This window comes from Bos taurus, chromosome 28 (genome assembly GCF_002263795.3).
Source record: "Bos taurus isolate L1 Dominette 01449 registration number 42190680 breed Hereford chromosome 28, ARS-UCD2.0, whole genome shotgun sequence".
NCBI classification, from domain to species: Eukaryota; Metazoa; Chordata; class Mammalia; order Artiodactyla; family Bovidae; genus Bos; species Bos taurus.
This window is the reverse complement of record NC_037355.1, coordinates 38,726,339-38,737,624: the sequence shown is the minus strand read 5'-3', so window position 1 is coordinate 38,737,624 and position 11,286 is coordinate 38,726,339. Positions and strand designations below refer to the sequence as shown.

General features: G+C 43.9%; 1 long non-coding RNA gene across 1 annotated transcript in view; it reads left to right on the top strand.

The window, feature by feature from the left end:
* Positions 1-1,637: 1,637 nt before the first annotated feature.
* Positions 1,638-11,286, top strand: part of LOC101908174 (uncharacterized) — a 609,245-nt gene continuing 599,596 nt past the window's right edge. The window contains exon 1 of the long non-coding RNA XR_009493272.1: positions 1,638-1,758. This is a non-coding gene — a long non-coding RNA (uncharacterized lncRNA). The remainder of the gene's footprint in view (positions 1,759-11,286) is intronic.

The window sequence follows — 11,286 nt, the reverse complement described above, 5'->3', positions numbered from 1 at the left end:
ATACCTAATTCCTGTTATAAGCCCCAGACCCCAATATCTGTCCTCAGTGCTCTCACAGTGATGATTAAATCAGCACTTGGAAGTCCTCTTTGGTTGCTGATCAATTTTAGACCACAGTGACTAGGTAAAAAGAAGTCACCAAAGTGGCCAGGATGCTTCTGTTGCTGCCAGCATATCTAGGAGGCCATTGTCACTGCTGAACCTGGAATCTGGGCAGTTTAGGGAGATGCTTGGGCTCCTGCACATACCACTGGGGCTGGAAGATGCTGGTGCCAGCTGTCGTGCCCAAAGAGCCAGGTCTGATGTTTCTTTCTCTAAGAGTCTCCTGCCTACTTCTAGCAGGAGAACTCCTCAACTGCCAGCTTTATCCCCAGATTAGCTCCAGTGTCCAATGCTATAGTGCTACTTCCAGTGGTGCAGAAGAGACCTGGGGATGGACAGAAAGGCCATGAATATAGAGGGCATGGTGGCAGAAGATACTGGCAAGGTCTGAGGTCATCAGGAGTGGGTACAGAACAGCATCCACCAACCTGGAGATTCCCAGATTCCCCTGTGCATGCTGGGCACAGGAGTCATGGTCACCGGGCAGATAAAGAAGCCAGTGAGGACCTGAGGGCAGCAGAGGACAAGTCATCTGAGATTTGAGAAGGGTGGGGAGGGAGGAGGCATTTGAAAGAGAAGACAAAAACCCAATAGGGAATTAGGGAGTTTTAACTTGACTAGTTTATCAAAAGGAGAATGTTCTGAACTTTCAAGGGATCATGACAACTTTGCTGCTGCTGCTAAGTCGCTTCAGTCGTGTCCGACTCTGTGCGACCCCATAGATGGCCTCCCACCAGGCTCCCCCGTCCCTGGGATTCTCCAGGCAAGAACACTGGAGTGGGTTGCCATTGCCTTCTCCAAGGCATGAAAGTGAAAAGTGAAAGTGAGGTCGCTCAGTCGTGTCTGACTCTTAGCGACCCCATGGACTGCAGCCTACCAGGTTCCTCTGTCCATGGGATTTTCCAGGCAAGAGTACTGGAGGGGGGTGCCATTGCCTTCTCCCCATGACAACTTTAATCACCTTCTAAACCCCACCTTTAGGAGTTCCCTGGTGGCTTAGTGGTTAGGCTTCGGTGCTGGCACTGCCATGACCTAAGTTTGATTTCTGGTCTGGGACCTGACATCTTGCAAGCAACATGGCCAAAATGTAAAAAGAAAAAAATCTAGACTTTGGGGAATCCCCTGGCAGTCCAGGGGTTAGGACTCCACACTATCACTCCTGTGGGTTGGGGGCTTAATTCCTGGTTTGGGAACTAAGATCCCTGAAAGCTATACAGCCAAAAAAAGAGACCAAAAAAAAAAAAAAAAAAAACACCCCAAAAAACCCTTCATATTCTAAATCCCACCTTTAATAAAGTGCAGTGAAAACTTGGCACAGGAAAATGATATGGTTCACTGTGTACACATCTGAGTGAGTGTGTGTGTGCCCTAAATTGCTTCATTCGTGTCCCATGCCTTGTGACCCTCTGGACTGTAGCCCGCCAGGCTCCTCTGTCCATGGGATTCTCTAGACCGTAGCAACCAAGAAATTCTGACATCACCATGACTCTGTCCTGGTTACTATGGGAAAGGAGAAAGTACCCAGTAGGAGAGAATGTTCTGAGGAAGTGAGCCGAGGTAAACAGGCTCAGTGAAACCAGGAAGAGAGCAAAGATCAGTTCTGGGCAGATGGAGAGTGAATGCAAGTGCCCTGAAGAAGGAGGGCACTGGACACATGTAAGGAGTGGAAAGAAGGCCGGGGGGGTCCAGAGATGAAAAGACACCACTGTGTGTGTGCCTGTGAGTGCCTGGGGTGAGGAGGGGGAGGAGCAGGGTGATGCCGGAGTGCATCTCAGAGAGAGGTTGTGAATGAGCTTCAGTTTACAGTTGCCATTGTCAGCCATTTGATTTTTCTCATTGAATTTTATTTTAAAAAGAACAAAAATATAGACTTTGTGTATATTTAAGTAAAGACACTTTCTAGTTTTTTTGATTTTGTAAACTTGCAGTTAATGTACCATTTCAACTTGCTTTTCCTGGATGTGTCCATAGCTTTGTAATGCTCAGCTGAAGAATTTGGGGTATATCTCAAGAGTATCTCTTAAGTTAGGAACGAGGGCTATAAACCAGAGTTACTGTATCCACTTAAGTAGTCTCAAACATTTGCCCGGGCAGAACTAAAATAAATCTTTGAAGGGTCAAAGAGTTTGCAGAAGGTGCCTTTAGAAAGTTGCTTGTCCCCTTTCCCCATGCCATCCTGCAAACCTGAAAAAGTGCTGTCCAACACCTCACAATTTTTTTTTACTCACTGTTCCATGGTGACCCTCAGAAATACCTGGACCCCGGTGATTTTCTAATCTTTCATCATTTCTTGTGTCCCAAGCAATTGGTTCTGATGTTTCCTTCTGTCCAACAAGCACTTTTGGTAAGGGTCATCTGTACCTTCAGTCAGGCCTCCAGCCCTGACCCTCCATTTCTCATCTTCATCATCTTGCTGTTCATGTCAGGGTGTGGAGGCCACAGAGCATTCCAAGGAGCTTCTCTGGTCATAACAGAGGAGTAAAAACTGCTCTGTGGACCATGCCACGGGGGACTTACATCCTTACACTAGATCCTTGGCTTCCTACCAGGAATCAGTCCTTGGATCAAGGAGTGTTGATGAAAAGTTGGTCAAAGGTCCATCCTCTCTGCCTTTCTTACCTCTACACATACGCACACACATACACATACACCCAGCTGAACACACTAGTAGAATTATTGGTTTGAAGATGGCTATAAAGGTTGGGAAGCTTTGTCTCTAAGAATGGCCACATTATCATATTTCTGGTAGCCAGGTTGCTGTAGGATAGTCAGTAATTTGTATCAAGGTTGGCAATCAATCATCCCCAAATCAAATTTGGGGAGAGAAATTCAGGGAGACCAGCTGGATAGAGGGCGCTGAGGGATGAGCAGCAAATGCCCAGCCTAGTTTTTGTTGGTGTTCCGTCACTAAGTCATGCCCGACCCTTTGCAACCCCATGGATTGCAGCCCACTAGGCTGCTCTGTTCATGAGATCTCCCAGGCAAGAATACTGGAGTGGGTTGTCATTTCCTTCTCCAGGGGATCTTCCCAACTCAGGGATTGAACCCACGTCTCCTGCATTGTAGACAGATTCTTTAATGCTGACCCACCAGGGAATCCTGAAGGACTAGCCTCCTGCCTCACAAATTGATACTAGAAAGTCCAGCCCAGGAAGGAAAAGTCAGTGAAAGGGCATATCTGAAGACACTGCAGATGAAAAGAGAACACAGAGGTCAGCATGAAACAGGGAGCCCAGGAGACCTGAGAAAGCACGAAGCTGTGGTCTTGGGAAGACCTTGGTGATGTTTAAATGACACAGATGCTAGCTGCCCAGGAGGTCTTGGAGAACATTCCCTGTGGAGTTTCAGGGCACGGCTGACTGCTGCTCTAGAAGAGAAAGGTGATTACCAGACATCGTGAGTCCAACTTTGGGGGGAGGGTGGGTCATGAGGTCCCAGTTGGCCTGAATCAAGTTTAACATTTGCCTCTTTGCTTTTCTCTATGGGGATTCTCAAAGCACAAAGCATCCCACTAACAATGCACATTCACTTACTTCTCAGCCTTCTGTCCTCAGGGGGGTCTCCACAGCTTATGAAATTGCAAAGAATTGAGAATACCCCCCAAGCTTAATGGTCTGCACTGTAATATCAGGATGAATGCCTCAGATCACTGATCACGTACCATAGCATTTCAGCCTGGAGGGAGGTGTCTTCACCAGTCAGAGTGCAACGATAGCGTTCTCCTGCCATTCTTCAAGTTATCAGCCAGTCCCATTTCAGAGCAAGGAGAAGAATAATGAATAGTGAGCCTAAACAGGCTTACCCAGAGATCTGAATCAATAAATGTTGGTTGATTGAAAACATACCAGCACAGGCTCAGAGTTAGTTACAACAGATCATTCATTTCCATGACATATAAAGTGGGTATGAGAAACTTAAGACTGCCGAAGCCAGCAGAGAATAACTGTGACTGAGCGATGACATTCACCTGTATTCAAATCGCTTATGAGCTGTGTGATTTGGGGAAAATCATTTAATCTCTTTGTCCCTTAGTGTGTTGATTCATAATGTTGAAATGTGACCTGAAACAAGAATAATACTTCTATCTTAAGAGTGGTTCTGCAAGTGAGATACCACATGCCAGCAGAAGAGACCAGTCATACCTGTAGAAAGAGAGCTCATGTGCTGCTAAAGATCTTCCCGACCAGAAGTGGGGTGTGAGTGGGCAGGCTCTAAGCATGAAGTTGACATCAATGCTGGAATGTTCTCTTGGCCATGAGAGAAGTCATAGTGCTTGGACAAAGGCTTGTATGTTAGCTTGGGCCCTGCCTATGCTAGTGGGGCTGGAACTAGAAGGAAAGAACACGGGAAGTACTGATGATTCTTGGGGACCGAGGTTTACATCGTGGGAGATGGACTGAGATCATCCAAGGTCCGTGAGCTCAGACAGGGTCAAGGAAGTTTGGTATGATGAGCTAGAGGGTTGAGGTACTCTGTCCATTCTCCATGTTTGATCACTTTTAGAATTTGTGTCCTATGAAAACACCAGGCTCTCTCATCTCTGCTAAGGGAATCCCACGTCATTTGAGTCCGAGCTCTGAAGGCAAAGTAGTACATTCTGGAAGCAAAGGGAGGTGGACAACATCATCAATCAGAAGGAGAGACACCCTCCCGCCATGTGGGAAGTCAACACCTCAAGGACAGAAATCATCCATCATTCCTTCTTCCCTAGAGATTTCTTCTTCCCTGGGGATTAATTAAAAATTAATTAATTTTTGTACTAAACTTGCCTTCTTCACCATGACTTCGGTCAAGCAAAATTACCTGCCTTCTCCAGCTTCCAATACGAAGATGGTGCTATGAGATCTCTACTTTATTCTCCAGAAATGTTAAACCGCTGTATTTCCCTCATTTTTCCTACATTCTGCTCTATTATTTATGAGATGGTTGTTTGTTGAGTCGGACGAGTCCCGATTTCTGGGAAATTCAGGTCTTCCCAATCACTCTGTTCATAGAAAATAAAACCAGCTGATGGCTTCCTAGCTGTTTTATGAGGGGATAAAAAGTCATGGAAACATATTGAGAAAAACTAGGAACTACCATAAATGTCCGAAGATTGAAGTGAGTTGGGTTTAGTGCCTCAGATACTTTGAGAAATTTCACTAAATATTCTAGGGGACCTGAACTGAGAGAAACCAGCTAACAAGAGGTGGAGGGGAGCTGGGAGAAGAAATCAGGAGGAAGCCATAGAACAGTCTGATGGTGAGGTGGGCTAAGGACCTGTGACAGAGGAGAATTTGGGTGGATTTACCACACCATTGCTGTGGTCTGGGAGGAGCAGGCTTTGGTATGCAGGTAACATAGAAGAAGTCTTTAAAGTGGTCATTCTCCATCGTCTGAGAATTCCTCCAACAATAAATGGATATGGGACTTTACTGTTTATAAAGCTTTTGGCAGATGCTGAGTCATCTGTGATGGGATGATGCTTGGAATTATGGTAAAAAAGATTCTGAAGATTTGCAGTTCTTGTTTCAAATACTAGTTCAACCATTCCTTCTCCTCGTGGGACCTGGCTGTGAATGCAGTAGAAACAAAGATTTCCCCTCTCTCACAGGAAAACGTTCAGAAATTCACGCAACCTGGGCAGGGAGGGACAGAGTGACACAGCAGAACTGTGCCACAGGCTCCGTCTCTGAGGCTGCGCTCCCTCCACGTGGTCTGATGGTAGGTAGTCTGAGGACGCCTGCTTCCTTCTGCTGTCTGTGAGAGCCATGGGTGGCTGAGCACCTTGCCTGGCATGTGGCATTAGCACTGCTGACTTTAAGCACACATGCCTGGCTCCTGCATTGATCCAGGTGGGCTTAGACACTTTTCCTGTTAAAGATCTTAACCAACCGTGAACTTAAACGGCTCTCCATGTCCCTTCTGGCCCCTGACCATGTCTGGCTACTTGCTATTCTTGTGTTTGTCTTAGCTTCCAACATGATTTTCTGGGCTTTTATGCCAGGTCTCGCCTGCTTCTCAGTTTACCCCAGCCTTGGGATTCCCTGGCAGCCCTTGCCTAAAACCTGGGAGTGGAAACTTAGCAGATGCCCCATAGTGCAATGAATGGATAAGGGAGTGAGTCTCAGTGAGCCCTCAAAGCCTGAACACTGAAGGCCAACTGCTGCCTTAAGTCCCAGCTCTGAAGCTTGGGGCTATGACTCAACTTCTCTGAGTAACTGACTCAAGAGAAGTTGAGTACTCATTAGTACATGGGAATAATAAAAATACTTTTCCTCATATTGTGATATATGCTATTAGCACCGTGCCGACATATGTACTAATCTATTTTTGTTGTTGTTGTTGTTAAACTTTTTACTTTGTATTGGAATACAGCAGATTAGCAATGTTGTGAAGGCCTCAGGTGGACTGCACAGGGACTCAGCCATACATATACATCTATCCGTTCTCCTCCACACTCCTCTCCTGTCCAGCTGCCACATGACATTGAGCAGAGTTCCCTGAGGCATACAATAGGTCCTTGTTGCTTATCCATTTAATGTAGCCATGTGTATACTTCAGTCCCAAATTCCCTAACTATCCCTTCCTCCTAACCTTTCCCCTGGCAACCAGAAGTTTGTTCTCCAAGTCTATGAGTCTGTTTCTCTTTTGTAAATAAGTTCATTTGTATTGTTTCTTTTTAGATTCCACAAATAAGCGATGTCATATGATATTTCTCCTTCTCTGTCTGAATGCTAGTCTATTATTATCAATGCTATTTTCTTCATGACACTATCATTTTTCCTGCTTAATTTTAACCACAAAAATCAAGGTCTTGCAGGTGGCACATGGCCCAGGATCCATCTTTATTTTCCTGGTCAGCCATATGTTCCCAGAAAAAAAAAAAAAACAAACTTGTCTGAGGAACATTCATATCTATATCTATTTGAATTTCCCCAGACAAGAACCTAAAGGTACTTACTGAGCTGCAAACACTTCTGCTTAGATCAGTGTAAATTTAGCCACATTGATTCCTTGGTGAATCTATAATTGCTGTCTGGAAGATAGATCTGCATCACAGAAACCCAGTTCTGAAAGGCAAGTCTACACATAATGTGTACAACTACTTTGTTACTGCCTGGGATGCTCACGAAAGCTTCTTTTCCTGTCACTGCCAATGGGAGGTGGCCAGAACGCTTGCTCCCTGGGGGACAAAAATTACTGGCAGTTCTTGACACAGAATACTAGAATATAACTTGGTGCTGTCCTTTCCTCTCATTTGAAGCTTAAGATGCTGTCAAATGAAAATATTACAACTTGCAAGAAGATAAAAATTCAATAAACAAAAAATTACAATTTTCATCATCTTGAAGGGCAACCAGGGATCAAAACTAAATAACTGCCTTGGTCTCATTTGCTTCCAGAGGGAAACTGGAAAACAGAGGGCAAGCAAGTCTCAACTTTTTCACATAAGAGAAAAGACAATTTTGAGAAAGGAAGGTAAAGAAAATCTTTTTGAAGCTAAGCTATAGATTCAAAAGGGCAGATATCTGAGTGAGCATAAGAAGTGTTCTTGCCAAGATGGAATCCCTAAGCTTTTGTTTTTTTTCAGTGTGGTTATACCCTGTATATTAGGAATTACAGCAAACGAAAAGATCTTACACTTTGTCCATCAGATTAAATGGGGACATTTTATATGAGAAGAGAGGAGTGTCTTTTGAAATCCGAGGGTAAGAGTGCAGTGCTGGAGTTTACAGTGAGGCTTGACAGTTTCTATGCATCTTTCTTATTTCTCTCCTTCTCTGTGGACCAGTTTTCTTCACTTCCAAGCCCACATAATTAAAAAACAAAAAGTGGCCCACATTTCCTTCATTTTACCAATTGGCATTAGCCAAACAGACATGACTCCTTCTTCAACCCTAAATTTCAGTTCTTAGAGACAATCTTCTGATTAGCTGCTTGGGTCATTGGCCTAATCACCTGGTAGACAGAGCAGGGTTAAAGGTCATGGTCACATTGTGCAAAGCACCTGCCAGGAATTCATTATTGTGAGCCAAGGAGGGGTGGGGGAGAGCAGTTAAAGTAAGTCACTCTGCTCTGGGAAGATGTCTCAGTAGCCATCTACCATAAACCTGGTGGAAAGCCAAGACACTGGAGTAGAAGCATTGTTCGATTTTTTGTTATGGTTGTTAAATCAAGCAATTTATACAGTTAGGTTGATGAGGCCAAGAAGAATATTTATTTGTACCTGTAACTTAAAAAAAATTTTAATTGGAGGATAATTGCTTCACAATGTTGTGTTGGTTTCTGTCATATAACAATGTGGATCAGCCACACGAAAGAAAGAAAGAAAGTGAAGCCGCTCAGTCGTGCTGGACTCTTTGCGACCCCATGGACAGTAGCCTGCACCAAGCTCCTTCGTCCATGGGATTTTCAAGGCAAGAGTACTGGAGTGGGTTGCCATTTCCTTCTCCAGGGAATATTCCCAACCCAGGGATCGAACCCAGATCTCCCGCATTGTAGACAGACTCTTTACCGTCTAAGCCACCTTGCCTCCCTCTGGACCCTCCCTCCCAGCCCCGCCATTGCACCCCTTGAGGTCATCACAGAGTACTGGGCTGGCTCGCTGTGTTGTACAGCAGCTTCCCACTAGCGAGCTGTTTTACACAGTAGAGTGTATATGTCAGTGTTACTCTTTGAATTTGCCCTACCCTGTCCTTCCTCTTCTGTGTCCACAAGTCTGTTATCTCTGTCTGTGCCTCTGCAAATGGTTCCTACCCTGCACATAGTTTCATTAGAATCGTTTTTCTAGATTCCATATATATTTGTTAATATTATGGTTTTTGTTCTTCTCTTTCTGACTTACTTTACTGTGTATGACAGACTCTAGGTTCATCCTGTATTTGTAACTTTTTATCTTGACATTTCATTTATTTTATTCTGCTGCTGCTGCTGCTAAGTCGCTTCAGTCGTGTCCGACTCTGTGTGACCCCATAGACGGCAGCCCACCAGGCTCCCTCTTCCCCGGGATTCTCCAGGCAAGAACACTGGAGTGGGTTGCCATTTCCTTCTCCAATGCATGAAAGTGGAAAGTGAAAGTGAAATCGCTCAGTCGTGTCCGACTCTTAGTGACCCCATGGACCGCAAGCCCACCAGGTTCCTCCGTCCATGGGATTTTCCAGGCAAGAGTACTGGCATGAGAAAAATTATTCTCGGGTAGATTTTCCAGTTTTTGATATTCAGATCTCCAGGTAACCTAGAAAACTGACTTAGTTGTATAAAGGAATCTATACAGGAAAGTACAATATGCGAGGTTGAAATCTCTGTAGTCCCTATTCCTATACTTCTTAAAGTCTTCTGACAGAGATCTCTCATCCTCACTCAATCTTCTGGGTATCACTTATTTAAAAGTTAGTGACAAATTTTATCAAACCTCATCATTGACCATGGGTTGCTCTAACTCTGCTTTCTTGCCCTGGGAAGTTGAGATGGACAACAGAATAAGCAATCTTATGAGCTGATCCAAATGCTTTTTTATAAGTCCCAGTCACTACTAAGCTACATCATTCCCTTTCTTCAGGGCTCATTTGGGGTTTCCTTTTAATTTTCATTGGGTAAAGATGCTTCTGCTTCCCAGGGGGTGCTCGTGGTAAAGAAGCTGCCTGCCAATGCAGGAGATGTATGAGAGGCAGGTTCGATCCCTAGTTGGGAAGATTCCCTGGAGGATGGCACAGCAACCCACTCCAATATTCTTGCCTGGAAAATCCCATGGACAGAGAAGCCTGGGGGTCTATGGCCCATAGGGTAGCAGAGAGTCTGACACTACTGAAGTGACTTAGCACACACACACACTAAGTGATTCAACCACTTCTAAATCCCCCATTGTTTATGAGAATATAACTTGAATCAGTAATTTAGAAGTATTTAAAAGTTAGTGACAAAATTTTATCAAACCTCTTAAATTTTGTTCTCAGTTATTTTTCCTTTACATACACTTTCGGAATAGTTTATTTACAGAAATAGAAAAATGCACAAAGCTAGATTAATTTTCTTTTTAAAATATGTTAGTTTAGATCCTGAGAGTGACAGGCTGATATAAGGTCAGCTAGATTCATTTTCATAAGTAAAACACCTTCCATCTCACAGTCATTTCCCTTCCAAAAGTAATCACTGCCTAGGCTTTGAATACCTTTGGACAGTTTTATCTGTTGCTGAAATTTATGCAGTATGTTTGGCTGGCTTCTTTTGCTCAAAATTATCCAAGGCTTATCCATGTTGTTCATGCATTTGATGAGTAGAGTTTATTAATTTTCAGTTCTGTATAAGGTTGCTTGTATGAAGATGACACAATATATTTATACATTCAAATGCTGATGGCCTTTTGTGTTGTTGCCATTGTGAAGATTATTACAGGTCATGTTCCCACAAGGGCTGTTGCACATGTCCTTCTGTGAAAATATGTATAAATTTATATTTGGAATATTCCAAGGCATGTAACAGCTGTGTCAGAGCCTATATGTAAGATGAGCTTTAGCCAGTACACCTAAGTGGTTGTACCAACATACGTTTACCTACAGCAAACCATGAAAGTTGCAGTAGCTCTCCACGGCTCCAACAAATGCCCTTACTGGTACTTAAAGCTTTGTCAATTCTGGTATTTGATACTGGATTTTATTTGCATGTCTTTGATGATTGATGAGGAGATGAGAACATTTTTAAATGTTAACTATGATGTGCCAGCTCAGGGATTTTATCCAGTTTTCTGTTGGGTTCTCTTTCTATTGCTGGCTGTCCAAATAGCTTTTAATAAGTCATTGGCAGTTATAAGCCTTGCTAGATGGCTTTTCATAAGGTGGTCCCATACTTATTAAACTGTTTATTCAATGAATTGTACCACTTGTTCTCTTACCTACCCTATTCTGTATTGATGACTTTGAGGCACCTTGTACATTTGTCCTTCCTGTTCCATTCTCCACCCTCTTCCACCCTCCTCTTGTTTGGGAAAGCCCTCTTCATTAATGTTTTGTCAGATCTGTACATGCTGTGACTTGACTTCTGACTCTCTTAATGGCATCTCTTGATGTGTGCGTGCTCAGTCGCTAAGTTGTATCCCACTCTTTGCAACCCCATAGACTGTAGCCTGCCAGGCTCCTCTGTCCATAGGATTCTCCAGGCAACAATTCTGAAGTGGCTTGCCATTTCCACCTCCAGGGGATCTTCCTG